The sequence below is a fragment of the Pinus tabuliformis genome, chromosome 9 (assembly GCF_031772625.1).
Source record: "Pinus tabuliformis cultivar Carrire ecotype Pingquan chromosome 9, CPIR1, whole genome shotgun sequence".
Lineage (NCBI taxonomy): Eukaryota > Viridiplantae > Streptophyta > Pinopsida > Pinales > Pinaceae > Pinus > Pinus tabuliformis.
Window position 1 is genome coordinate 1,074,758,049 of NC_142307.1, and position 16,121 is coordinate 1,074,774,169.

Consider the following 16,121-nt stretch of genomic DNA (forward strand, 5'->3'; position numbering starts at 1 on the left):
TACCTTACCAAATTAAAATTTAGAAAGTCATACTTCTTAGACTGAAAAATGATTTCTCAATTAGCCTATGATATTTCGAGGATATTAACATTATTGTTATTGGACAATTTGAAGCCCTTGATAAGCAACTGAGATTTTTTGTTCCATTTTGCTGACCAGGCAGTAAAAGTGGTTACAAAAATGCTTTCAAAAGGTTATACACTAGGAAAAGATACTTTAAGCAAACCAAAGAGTTAGACGAAAAGTATCAAGTGATGGACACTGCTGCAGCAAAGGTGGTAGATTTTGGAAAATTCTTCGGAGAGATATCAAAAGAAGCTTTGATTACAGCTGGGCATGCAACTTGCAACGTAGGAACATTAGCTGTCAAAAACAGTTATTTTGCAATAGGAGCACTGATGGTTGTTGGGGTTCTTGACAAGGCAAACAAAGTTGCTGCTAATTTTGGTAATAGGAATGATGCAGCAAAGAAGTAGACTTGAAGTATTATGGCACTATCAAATTAGAACTGTAATGTAGTGGTGTTGGCCTTCAGGTTTATCTGTCTCATAATTAAGTATGTATGTAATGTTGTAAGTTCTTGTCCATAAGGACATGTGAGTGTGTAAGAAACTGCTAAAAATATTTGAAAGCATCTTCTGTAATCATGACCATGCAGCTATGTGGGGTAGAGTCAAAGTCGTTGGTGGGAATGTGTGATATTGTGTAGAATCAAAGTCATTGGTGAGAATATGTGATATTGTGGAATATCTATGACCAACAAATAATATGTCATAAATAAGGATGGTTCAAATGGCAAGATCACATAGATTAAGGATTCTCTTTAAATTATTTAGGTAGTGTAAATGAAATTTATTAAATAAATTGGTTTCAAATATATGTTATGGAAATGAAATTTAAGAAACAGGGAAAATAAAACCTCGTTACGGTGCAAATATCGCCTGTGTGGATTCATCTATCAGAGGTAAGCATTGTCTTGAATGACTATGCTAAGCTTGCAGGGTGTTATACAATTATTGTTGATTGCACCGTGGAGAATAAGGGATTTTTATCAGAAATGCATATGCCTATTTTTCTTCATGATAAGAATGTTTAGATTGCCTTGTATTTCCATTGAATTTCTTTATTTTCTTGTATGATAGTTTATTCAAATAATTTATAGTGATCATTGTGATGATTCCATGATAAGAGCAAAAACTCCAATACTAAAACTTCAATCAAAATTTCCAATCTGTTTAAATACATCTGTTGAATGGTGAACTCAAAGACCACAAACATGGCATATCAAAAGATAACTAGATCTAATAATTCAGTAACATGAATATAGTGGACAACACACAGTAGTTTGAAACAACAGTTAATATTTTCTTATCCACACAATATAAAAGTTACACCGTGTAGTTTGAAACAACAGTTAATATTTTCTTATCCACGCAATATAAAAGTACACCGCTATCGTGAAGGGATTACAATGGCTTCTCAAAAGCCTAAGGCACCCTCTCAGTAGATTCACTCTACTCATTCTAGCTATATATAAGCCTAACGACAATGCTCTCCCAACTTGACTTGACAAGAAAGGAAACAGAAATTACAAAAATATCTCTTTGTCAAAGGAATCATTAGCCAATACAACAAATAATTGTTCCTCAAGAGATGTTCCCTACTTGGCATGTGAATCTCCCATCATAAATGGCTCATAATGTGAGAGGTATCGGTCACAAATTTCATATAATATGTCATAAACTTACATTGGTCAGAAATAGAAGATGTCATGCATCTATATGGAAGGAATTTTCATAGATCTATAAGTCGTCTTGCAAATCTTCAAACCTCATCTGCCCCTCCTCTTCAAAACTCATTTGCCCCTTTTTTTAGGAGAACAACTCTGAGCAACCAAACATTAACATTCTGTCTTCACAAGGAAGGTGTTCTCTACCAAGCCTAGCTTCTCCCTCAGAATCTTAACATCCCCTTTGCACAGGGTTTCATTAGAATGACAACAACGCGCATTTAAAGCATTTCTCCACCCCTCTCCTAATTAGAAATACAATTTTGGGTTCTCTACTAATTTTCTCCACACCCATTTAATCTAACAATGGACATAGAGCATGTATATTTATACGTGTGTGCTGGAAATACCATTTTATACTTTAATGTTTATTATTTTTGTTTTATTATTATTACTTGAATTTCTTCTTAACAAGTGGTTGTGTTTCTTTTGGTTTTAGTGAAAGTATGGGCTCCAATGTTGGCTCTCTTATTATGGAGTATAATTCATCTTTGAGAATTTTTCAATTATTAAATTAGGTTAGTCAATTACTTAAAATATTAAATTTATTTCAAAAAGTTTTTGTTACTTTATAGGTTAGACACTCGCTTGAAATATTAAACTTGTTCCAAAATGTTTTTGTTACTTTATAGATAAGGCATAGATTTCTTGGCTCTATGATGAAAATAATGAAGGGAAAATACATGTTAATCTATTACTTGTGCTCTTTGACTGAAAAATACACGGTGAGAGAAAAATGCATATTATGTTAATTGAGGAATGTTTTTCGCTTGTCGAACATATAGTATTGAATTTAACACACTAACACTTTACAACAATGAACTAACAATATTCGTGATGAAAATAGCAATATGGAAGATTTATCTGCATAATGAAAAAGGCAATATGGGAGATTCCAATCACTTTCCAAGGCATTTTTTAAAATGTGGATGTGACAAAAGGTTGTTGTGGAAGGTGTTGTTTGTATATGGGAAATTTCTTGATCATTGTGTATAATCTTAATGTTGATAGATATGTCTACTAAGTGGTTCCAGTTAATGGGGCATTGATTTGAGCGTTCAATATATTTTTATTCTTTATCAAAGTATTCTTTTGTTGTATTTGTGTTCTTCAATTTATGCCTTACGGCGTTTCCTTTGCAACATCTGGTGCAAATGCTAGTTTTATTCTTTAACAAAAATTGCCAATGAATTAATTGGTAAAATGATTAAACATTAGAGTTTCGCTCACTTATGGTTTTGGTGTTTATCGGACTGCCTTCGTAAAATTTCAAACATTAAAGCTTAGTTGTTTTAGGATTTACTTGATATATATTGAAATGTTGTTTTAATTTTAATATTAGTATTAATTTTAAAGTATATAATTAATAAAAAAATTAATATTATATTAATTATAATGTTAATAATATGAACAATGTTATTAAAGTATTAATAATATATTATTGATAATAGTAATGTGATATATATGTATGAGTTTAATATAACATTATTGACACATTAATAATATATTAGTCTATAGAAAATGGTCAAGGTTAACCATAGTGGATGGACAAAGTTAATAATAGTGGATGGTCATTGTTAACCATACTCAAACCATGCTTAACCTTCAACAACCACCATTGCAATAGTAATGATAGTTAAATCATGGTTAATTATAGAAAAACCATACTAAAAATATGCTCAATCATAATTAAACTGTATTCAAACCATGGTTAGTTATAGTCAATCATATGAATTGTGGTGAACATAGTGAAACCATGGTCAAACGATGGTCAATCATGTAGAAATTTTGAATAATATAACACTTATTCACAAAGATTATCCGGATTATACAATATTTGCGGAATGCATGCATAATACATAACCTCCTCTACTATTGATCATCAATTTGCAGTATTCAGAAACAATCGCATGCGCACACTGAAGCATCAATCACACATATCAACACAATATATCACGAGGAAAGCATACAGCTGAAAACCCCAAACTATCTGTATATTATATTGATTGAGAACATGTAACAATACATAGTACAATACTTCTCGCAAGTACTCAGTACTATCTCCACCTGTTACACACAAACTAGCTCAGATTTGAATCAATCACAGGTTCAAATCTCCTCCGCTGCTTGCCTGCCTCCACTACGCAATCCTGCATGAGAATAGATGAGAATGGCTGATCCAAACTCGTATTTCACTTGGCTGAGCCATGCAATCCTCATTAGCAATACTCAATCCATTGATTGTGCAAATCTCATGCACAACTGTAGTCACAACTGACAGCTGTCTTACCCTTTCACTCACCTCTAACACTTGTCTCCACTGAACTGTCCATGCACTGAGTTAATTGATGTATTCTTTAGTTGCTTTATGAGTTAATAATTAGTGAATTAATTAATAATTAATTCACATCACTCATCACTAGTGTATTCTGCAGTTAGACTAAATATAACTAGTTCAACTAAGTCAAACTGAACACAACTCCATCAACTCCTCTATCAACTCCACCAAACTCAATCACTTGAGTTCTAACTGAAGTCCATCATGCAATAGCTCAACTGAACCATAAGAAAAGTGTATTTCCTTCTGACAGTTGCACGTGCCACATCCATAGCTCGAACTGAAGTGCTCCAAGAGGATAAGATAATGTTTATAGTCCAAATATTATTAAGAGCTAATAATATTCGATTGTTCTATTTTTAGCCTGGCAGTCTAAAAATAGACTCCGCCCATATGTCTAAAAATAGAAGTCCATCTATTTTTACCAACATGACCAATCATCCACAAATAGCATCCTGCAACTCATAGACCATGATCCATATGTCTAAAAATAGACATAGTTTAAAAATAGACTTTGCGCCAAAAATAGCCTGCAGGCCCACTTAGTGAAGGCGACTCCTTTCCACTAAGCTCCATCATCTTGTTGCATTTTCAACACTCCCTCTCAACAAGATATGGATTATCTGCAACCCCTATCCTGCAACTCTGGAATGTTCTGCATGCAACACATTTGCACGGTCCACTTGCTCCAACAACACTTGGAACAAAAACACTCCCAACTGACCACTCTGTTGGGCTAGGAACATACTCTGGTGCTGAAGCTCTACCTGCTGCTGACAAGTGCTCCCTCTCTGACATCTGCGCTATTGCAACATCTCCATGCATCTCTCTCCATTGCACACTTCTCTGTGCCACCTAGCACCGTGCAAAACACTTGTGCCTCTCGCATTGCTGCAGCCTGCCAGCTATGTGATGTCCTAGGATTCCCTACACTATCGCTCTCTCTGCCACTCCATCCGCATCTGTCTCTACCCAATCAGTCAGTTCCTGCTACTCCACATTGGGGCTCCCGTAGCAAGGTCTCATCCAAGAGGTTAGGTACCTCAAGGATCTTGCCCCTCCTCTTTAGGATGATCACTCTATATCGCCCCACCTCCTACCTAGAGGTATGGATGCATGTGATCCCTCAGCCCACCTGGCTCGAAGTTTCCCCCTACTGGAGGTCTCTGCATGAGTAAATGTATCTACTCAATCTCCTCTCAGCTTCCCTTGTTGTGGCTGTTCCACAACCTCCTGAAGCTATTGCACCAATCGTGGCTCCTCCACAATCGTCTGAGACTTCTTCTGGCTCTGCATGTTGAGAGGTAATATACGCTCCCTCTCAACCACCAAGTCTCCATCAGTTTCCTCCCTGCTCAAGGCTTTGCATGCATCTTGAACCTCAAGAGCATATAGATTCTTGACCCGTGAACCAATCTGCTTCACTTGTCTAGTGATAATGTGTCTAAGGAAAACCTTTCCCTTACTGAAGACTACATCACAACCTCTGTTTTCCAGCATCGCGATCGACACCAAGTTTCTCTTCAGTCCTGGTACATACTTGACATCGGTTAAGGTAAGGCGAGATCCATGCTCCCTCTGAAAAATAACCGTGCCTACACCTGAGACATTATACTTCTCATCATTACCCATCGCTATGAGTATCTAGAGATCTTTCTCCTCCAAAGTACTGAACAAACTCTTGTCGCCGGTCATATGGAAAGAAACTCCACTGTCAAGAAACCAACCACTTCCCGCCATGGATGAAACCATGCATGCAAAGAGTGTGAAATCCAACTCGAACTGCGAAGCAAGTGCCTCACCTTCAGATTCTTCCCCGGATCCTTTCTTGGATTTCTTCTTTGGGCAATTAGTAGCATAATGGCCCAACTCATGACAACGAAAGAATCTCACCTTCGACTTGTCAACCTTCTTCCCATCATTGGAAGAACTGGATTCAGAAAGAGAACCCTTCTCCTTCCCCTTCTTTGCTTTGGCAGCCAAAGCGCAATTTTCTTCATCAGATGCCTTTGATGAAGATCCGTCCCTAGTATTCCACCTGATCTCCTCTTGCACAAGATCTGACCAAAGTCTCTCCCATCCTGGCAATTTCTCCCGACCATTGACAGAGTCCTGGTAGGAATGCCAACTCTTTGGAAGACCAAGGAGAGCCAAGCTCACCAAGTCCTCATCATCTACAGTCACCCCCACACTTCCCAGCTCATCCCGGAATTGGGTGAACTTCGTGAGATACCTAGGCATACTGTCTCCATTCTCACACTTAATGTTTCTGATTTTATCCTTGAGCACCAACTTCCTCTGGTCGCTCTTGCTTTGGAATAGATCTGTCAACGCTTTCCACATCAAGTATGGAGAAGCCTTTCCATGCAGGCTGGATACAATGTGATCCTTCACGCCCTCCAACAGAATCCTTTGACACTTTGCTGTCTTCTTTTGCCAAGCCACAGCTTCAGCAGCATCAGTAGGTTTTGGGACTTCAGCATCTATGAAATCCTTCAACCCATTGTCATCTAACACCGCCTCCATCCTGTCTTTCCATGCAATATAATTCGAGCTGCCTTTAAGAGCATACTCCAATCGCAATCCGTTGAAAGACATTTCAACTTTGACACCAAGAAAACACTGCTACAAAATTCGAATTCCACCAGCTCAAAACTCAACCACTTCTGATCTAAAATTCGTGAGAACAAAGTATTTCTCGTACAGAGATTGACTGTATGGGATTTTACCGAATATCTCACCTTCCAAAGGAGGATAAATCCAGAGGCTACCTGGCCCGATTACAAACTCTGCCTGAAGAAATAAAATGTAAACACTTTCTGAATAATAGATCTGATTATCAACAGCTCTGATACCATGTAGAAACTTTTTCTACAAATCATCTAGCTCTGATACCATGTAGAAATTTTGAATAATATGACACTTATTCACATATATTATCCCGATTATACACTATTGCAGAATACATGCATAATACATAACCTCTTCTACGTTGATCATCAATTTTGCAGAATCAAAAACAATGAAACATTAATCACATGCGCACATTAACACAGTATGTAACCCGGGGAAAGCATACAGCTGAAAACCCCACACTATCTGTATATTATAATGATTGAGAACATGTAACAATACATAGTACAATACTCCTCATAAGTACTCAGTACTATCTCCACCTGTTACACACAAACTAGCTCAGATCTGAATCAATCACAGGTTCAAATCTCCTCCGTTGCTTGCCTGCCTCCACTGTGCAATCTTGCATGAGAATAGATGAGAATGGCTGATCCGAACTTGTATTTCCCTTGGCTGAACCACGCAATCCTCATTGGCAATACTCAATCCATTGATTGTGCAAATCTCATGCACAACTATAGTCACAACTGACAGCTGTCTTGCCCTTTCACTCACCTCTAACACTTGTCTCCACTGAACTGTCCATGCACTGAGTTAACTGATGTATTCTTTAGTTGCTTTATGAGTTAATAATTAGTGAATTAATTAATAATTAATTCACATCACTCATCACTAGTGTATTCTGCAGTTAGACTAAATACAACTAGTTCAACTAAGTCAAACTGAACACAACTCCATCAACTCCTCAATCAACTCCACCAAACTCAATCACTTGAGTTCTAACTGAAGTCCATCATGCAATAGCTCAACTGACCCATAAGAAAAGCATATTTCCTTCTGACAGTTGCATGTGCCACATCCGTAGCTCGAACTGAAGTGCTCCAAGAGGATAAGACAATGTTTATAGTCCAAATATTATTAAGAGCTAATAATATTCGACTGTTCTATTTTTAGCCTGGTAGTCTAAAAATAGACTCCGTCCATATGTCTAAAAATAGAAGTCCATATATTTTTACCAACATGACTAATCATCCACAAATAGCATCCTGCAACTCATAGACCATGATCCATATGTATAAAAATAGACATAGTCTAAAAATAGACTTTGCACCAAAAATAGCCTGCGGGCCCACTTAGTGAAGGCGACTCCTTTCCACTAAGCTCCATCATCTTGTTGCATTTTCAAAAAATCATCGTAACACTATGTTCAACCATAGTCAAATCATGTTCAACCATACACAAACCATCTTTGGCTATGTTTCACTATGTTTGATAATCAACACTCTTCAACTTCGGTCAAACATAAGCACCTATTATTATTGATTAACATTTATAGTCAAACATAGTCAACCACATTAGTCAAGCATAGTCAAGGAAAGTCCACATTTGGTAAATGTTTAAATAGTTGACCATGAGGTCAAACATATAAGTACCTATTATTATTTATTAACATTTATAGTCAAACATAGTCAACCACATTAGTCAAGCATAGTCAAGGAAAGTCCACATTTAGTAAATGTTTAAATAGTTGACCATGATCAAACTTGGTCAACCCTATTTTTACCATATTTAACAATAAACAACCTTGCACTCATAGTCATCCTAACTCAATGTAACTCAACCATATTCAATTATAGTCAGCCATGGTTGACTAAAGTCAAATATTGTCAACCTTAGTCAACTAAGGTCAACCTTGGTAGGTCAATATCAAGATTAAAAATGTTTAATAATAACAACATTAATATTAAGAAAATTGACTAATAATAATAATAATCGCCTATTACTATTATTGATTAATATAAATAGTCAAACATAGGCAACCACATTAGTCAAACAAACTCAACCTTTATATTCAATGTTTAAATAGTTGACCATGATCAAACTTGATCAACCCTATGTTTACCATATTTAACAATACTCAACTTTATTCACTCGTAGTCATCCTTAGTCAAAATAACTCTACCATATTCAATTATAGTCAACCATGGTTGAAAAAAGTCAAACATTGTTAACCTTAGTCAACTAAGGTCATCCTTGGTCGGTCACAACGAATATTTACAAATGTTTGATAATATCAATATTAATATTCATAAAGTTCACTAATAATAATAATAATAATATTAATATTGTAATGTTGGAATAATACATAAATCTATCTAACATCACAATGTTACATTACGTTGCGATTTATTCAACATCGCAATGCAACAGTACAAAAATAGCCAACCACATTTACTAATGTGGTTAACTATGTTTGACAGTCAACACTCTTCAACTTCAATGAAACATAATCGCCTATTATTATTATTGATTAATAATAATAATCAAACATAGTCAACTACATGAGTCAAACATAGTCAAGTAAAGTCAACCTTTATAGTCAATGTTTAAATAGTTGACCATGATCAAACTTTGTCATCCCTATGTTTATCATACTTAACAATACTCAACCTTGTTCTCTCATAGTCATACTCAGTCAGCATAACTTCACTGTATTCAATTATAGTCAACCATGGTTGACCAAAGTCAAGCTTTGTCAACCTTAGTCAACTAACGTCATCCTTTGTCAGTCACAATCAAGGTTTAAAAATGTTTAATAATAACAATATTAATATTAATAAATGTGACTAATCATAATAATATGAATAAGGATAAGGAATCAAACAAAGAGCTTGCTACAAGCCATCAAACATAAGAATGATACGGATATATATCCAATATCGCAATGCCACAAACATTATCACAATGTTACATTACATTGCAATTTATCCAGCATCACAATATGACATCACAAAATTAGTCAACCATATTTACCAATATTGTTGACTATGTTCGACTATGTTTGATTGTCAGCATAGTTCTTCAACTTCGGTCAAACTTAATCGTCTATTGATATTATTGGTTAATATTAATAATAAAAAATGTTGTGATGTCAAAGTGATACATAAATCTATTCAATGTCGCAAAGTTACATTACATTGGAATTTCTCCAACGTCACAATGCGATATTACAAAATTATTTAACCATAATTACTTATGTGGTTGACTATGTTGGATTATGTTTGACTATGTTTGATAATCACCACTCTTTAACTTTGGTCAAACATAATTACCTATTAATATTATTGATTAATATTAATAATGAAACTGAGTCAACCACATTATCTAAACATAGTCAAACAAAGTCATCCTTCATAGTCAATATTTTAATAGTTGACCATGATTAAACTTGGTCAACCCTATGTTTACCATTGATCCAGGTGGATGTTGGTGGCCACCCACCTATCCCATTTGGACCCCCACAACTGTCTCTTTCAGTTTTTCTGTTTCCTTAATTATAGCACAGTTTACTATTTTTAGCAGTTTTTCAGGTCCTGAACTTCCGGAGCCGTTTTGAGGCCCTAAACGATGTTTTTTGGGAAATCCACTGCCAGCAATTTTTCTGTGTAAAAATCATCTTTTCCGTCGTAGTCCTTGGAGAGATCTTTCCAATGGGATATCATGCGCGTCAAACGGAGATAGTACGACCAATTCGCGACCCCGGGAAGTTGATGTACCAACTTACCCAAAAACGGGGCCCACAATTTGGCGTTTCATCTTCTAGGGTTAGGTTTTGGAATGTGTAGGGTTTTCCATTGTTTCTCAACAATAAATAGGCCCTCGAGCCTCATTGTAACACAGTTTTTTTTGGAGAACAGTTCAGAGGCATGTAGCCGACACATCTCTTCTCAGAGATAAGCTACCATCGCCCTAGCTGGGTTTATCCAATTCTGTTTGTAAGCATATTTCAGTATTTTACAGTAATGAAATGAAGTGTTATTTCCGCTGCATCTCAGTATTTATGGTTATCTCATCTCTGTATTTATGGTTATATCTGTAATTTGTTGCGTTCCTGGTTAAATCCGGATCAGTGGTATCAGAGCGGTCTGCTTTTTATTTGTTTTTCTTTGCATGTCCCCAACGAGGTCGGGATATAAGGAGTTAGGTCTGGAACTGGTCGAACCTTTGCAAGACCACCCTCGCAAATCTCGATGACCTCCCATGGCGGATGAGAAGAAAAATGAGGGGGCAGGAGATCCTATCAAAATCTTGCTCGAAGAAGCCCTCGACCGACAAAGGAACGCGATGATGGACAACTTTGCCCAAATCCTTCAGCGACTACCTAGAGGCGACGCATCGGCTTCCAACAGCTACTCTGGAAATGCCACACCGTTTAAGGTACAAGTTAATTTTGAAATCCCCATCTTCGAGGGTCAAATAGACGCAGATGCCGTAGATAAATGGTTAAATCTGCTCGATGGGTATTTTTCTGTTCATGAATTTTCAAGTCAGGAAAAGATTGTTTTCGCTCTTCTCAAAGCAGCCCCCCACGTTAAGGACTGGTGGGAAACCTACTGCGAACAGAAGGATGAAAGTACAGGCTCACTGTTTTCAGCCGCATCCACTTGGAATGACTTCCGGGATGCCATCAAGGAGCAGTACTACCCTGTCAAAAGCTATGAGGACAAATACATCAAATGGACCACACTGCGGCAGGGACGAGACCAAGATGTGCCGGAGTTCACAAACATTTTTCATACCCTTCGCACATAATTGGGTATCAAAGATTCTGAGCTGCATCTGGTACTCAAATACCGCGGCTGCCTACACAGATACATCCAGGAAGAGATGGAGTTCTTGAACATCTCCTCACTCGGCACAACATACCGATACGCTGTTAAAATCAAGCAAAAGTTCAAACAGAAGAAGCGAGACTTTGGATCTGCAAATCCGAAGCCCAAAGGACAAAGCCAAGGAGGGGTGACCCAAGACAACCCGTCGAAGCCACAAGAAAAGAACAACACCACGAAGCCTAAGAAGGACACAGGAAAGTGGTGTGAGTTCCACAAGAGTCCCACTCATAACACAAGTGAGTGTCGGACCAAGCAGTCGCTAGTGGCCGAGTTGAAGGCTTCCGAATCAGATGCATGTTCCGACTCCGAGTCAGAACCCGACAAGGGGAATGACAAAGGGAAGCAGATCATTGATGCAGATCTCAGCGCCACTGTTGCTACTGCCAAGATCCAGAAAAATGAGCCCGAAGATCCAGAGGAGGGGGAACGTCTTTTCCTCTCACAGATGTGGGTGAAGGGTTCGCCGCTGCAATTCATTGTCGACAGTGGCAGCCAAAAGAACCTCATTTCAGCAGAGGTCGTGAAGCGGTTGGGCCTACCAACTACACCACACACACAACCATACAGTATCGGTTGGCTTCACGAAGGACGAGATCTCAAAGTTTGCCAACAGTGCCGCCTTCCCTACAGCATCAAGCCCTTCACAGACGAGGTATTGTGTGATGTTACACCTCTGGATGTTTGTGATGTACTATTAGGCCAGCCATACTTGTGGAGGCGACATGCTGTGTATGAGTCAAGGCCTCGCGCTGTCATCATTTCTTTGGATAATTCATTATACAGGATACCGGAGGTAGCCCCACCTACTTCCACCTCTTTGATCACTGCTAAGAAAGGTAGCAAGCTCATCTCACAGACTAGGAAATTTATTTTCTGTCTGGTTCACTCCCAAAGTAAGGGGAAGATCGTTGCTACATCCATGACCCCTGTGAAGGGTTCCTCCATGCAGCAGCAGCAACAGAGTAATACAGTCATGACAGAACACAGGAACAAATTCTCCTTATCCAGAGGGGTACCACACAAGTTTCAGGTGGGTGACAAAGTTTGGTTACATTTGCAGAGGGAGCGCCTTACCAAAACCCATCAGAAACTCAGATCACTTCGACATGGTCCTTACACCAGTAACAAGGCTACGAGAAACAATGCTTTGAAGCACAACATTCTCCATTCCTTCGCTTGCACCGAGTGTTCAATGTGGACTATCACCGACCATGCTCCCCACCAACTCTGGACACATCAGAGATTGTAGAACAGCTCACCAGAGACCCAGCTCAGCAGAAGCTTCCTCATCTCAAGGAGGATCTCAACGCAATGGGGACCATTGCTTCCTCAGGGGGGAGGAATGATCCAGGTGGATGTTGGTGGCCACCCACCTATCCCATCTGGACCCTCACAACTGTCTCTTTCAGTTTTTCTGTTTCCTTAATTATAGCACAGTTTACTATTTTTAGCAGTTTTTCGGGTCCTAAACTTCCGGAGCCGTTTTTAGGCCCTAAATGATGTTTTTTGGGAAATCCACCGCCAGCGATTTTTCTATGTAAAAATCATCTTTTCCGTCGTAGTCCTCGGAGAGATCTTTCCAATGGGCTATCATGCGCGTCAAACGGAGATAGTACGACCAATTCGCGACCCTGGGAAGTTGATGTACCAACTTACCCAAAAACGGGGCCTACAATTTGGCGTTTCATCTTCTAGGGTTAGGTTTTGGAATGTGTAGGGTTTTCCATTATTTCTCAACAATAAATAGGCCCTCGAGCCTCATTGTAACACAATTTTTTTGGAGAACAGTTCAGAGGCATGTAGCCGACACATCTCTTCTCAGAGATAAGCTACCATCGCCCTAGCTGGGTTTATCCAATTCTGTTTGTAAGCATATTTCAGTATTTTACAGTAATGAAATGAAGTGTTATTTCCGCTGCATCTCTGTATTTATAGTTATATCTGTAATTTGTTGCGTTCCTGGTTAAATCCGTATCAACCATATTTAACAATAGTCAACTTTTATCACCCATAATTGTCCTCACTCAATGTAACTTAACCATATTTACTCATAGTCAACCATGGTTGACCAAAGTTAAACGTTGTCAACCTTAGTTAATTAAGATCATCCTTGTTCAATCACAATCAAGATTTTAAAATGTTTAAGAATGATAATATTAATATTAATGAAGTTAACCAATAATAATAATAATAACAACAATGATAAGGTTCACTATAATAATAATATTATTATTAGTATATGATTGAATATAATATTAATAGTTGACCATGATCACCATGATAAAATTATAGTTGACCATGATTACACTTGACCATGGTCAACCCTATAACATTAATATTAATAAAGTTGATTAATAATAATAATAAGATTGACTATATTAACCATATTCAATTATTGGTAACCATGGTTGTTTAAAGTCAAACAGTTTCAGCTTTAGTCAACCAAGGTCAATCTTGGTTGACACAATCAAGATTTAAAAATGTTTAATATCAATAATATTAATAAAGTTGAATAATAATAATAATAATAAGTTCAACTATATTTTATAATGGTCAACCTTACTCGGTCCTTTGTCAACTTAACACAACCATATTAAATTATAGTCAACCATGATTAACCAAAATCAAACATTGTCAGCTAAGGTAATCCTTAGTTGGTAACAATCAAGATTTTAAAATGTTTAATAATAATATTAATAAAGTTGAATAATAATAATAAATCATAAGGTTGTCTATATCATTATTATTATATGATTGGATATAATTTATTATTGTTGACCATGATCAAACTTGGTCAATACTATAGCATTAATATTGCTAAAGTTGACTATTAATAATAATAATAATTTAATATGGTTGACTTTAATAACCATAATTAATTATAGGCAACAATGATTATCTAAAGTCTAACATTATCAACTTTAATCAATTAAGATTAACCTTAGTGAGGCACAATCAAGATTTTAAAATGTTTAATATTAACCATATTAATATTAATAAAGTTGATAATAATAATAATAATAATAATAATAATAATAATAATAATGATGTAAACTATATTATTATTATATGATTGGTTATATTATTAACATTTGATCTTTGTCAACCCTTTAATAATAATTTTATATTATTGATAACCTTATTCATAAACCTCAATAATAATAATATGAGGGTTTGTGAATAAAGTTCAATATTTAATAAAAAAACATAATATTATTAAAATAGTTTACAACAAAAACAATTATTATTATTATTATTATTATTATTATTATAATATTGTGATTTACCTTGGTGAATCTTATGTTAACCATATTGTCAATCTTGCTCATTCATAGTCGTCTTTAGTCAATGTAATTAGACCATATTCAATTATAGTCAACCGAGGTAAACCTTGATTGGTCATAGTTATGGTTTTAAAATGTTTAATAATAATAATAATATGATTTTAAAATGTTTATTATTAATAATAATAAAGTTGATGATTAATAATAACAATAATATTAATAATAATGATATTATTAATATTATTAATTTACGGAACATATGCTTCGCAGCAACAGAGCCATCTCTTTTAATCACACAAAAAGGGAGGGCAACAAGGTTGCTGATCTTCTTGCCAATATAGGAGTGGAAAGCGAGAACACCCTATGCACTGGAAATACCACCATAATTCCAAATATTGTCCAGGCTCAGGAATGCAATGACCTGGTCCAATATGACGCTGATAACCCGGATGCGGGTGATAGTACGAGTGGCAGTGAGGAGCCACATGCCAGACATGTGCTGCCTCGAGATTAAACGGGGTATTCAATGCCTCTCGCCGCCGAGGAGTTAAGGGCTAAGGTGAGATCGCAGGGTATTCAATGCAGAGTCAGGTGAAATGGGAAGGCTGCAGAGTGCAGTTACGGAGAACAGGTCTCGAGGGAATGTTAAGAAGTTTAAGAAGGATGAGGGAATGTTGCGGGCTTATGCTCAGAGCTGGGATCACGCAGTTCAGGTTTCTGTTGGCAATTTTATCATCCAGGCTACAGCTCTTGCTGTTAAGGCCGGCAATCAAGAAGCTGAGGGAAGTTTCAAGCTCGGCAATCCTGTTGATTGCTGTCTCTGTTCTGTTGAGCTTCGTCCCAGAACTGCTGGGAGAGGATTTAATTCTGTTGGGGGGCGTCTCAAGCCGGGAAAGCCTTCAATTGCCGCTCTGCTTCAAGCCATCGGCATCCCTGCAAAGATGGTTAGACCCAGGCAAAGGTTGCTCAGTCGACGGGGTTCTGCTCGAGGAGATTTTTCTCACCTTCCAACTGCAGAGTCCCACCACCACAGTTGCTGCTGTTACTGCCACAGAAGGGCAGGGGCCACTCCTATCCAGGCGAGCCAATTCATGGACGGAGGCAATCCCAACTCTGAACCGAACCCTCTTCCAGCGTTCGGCTCCGCCATCTTCACTCTCGGCAGTTCGAGGGACAATTCC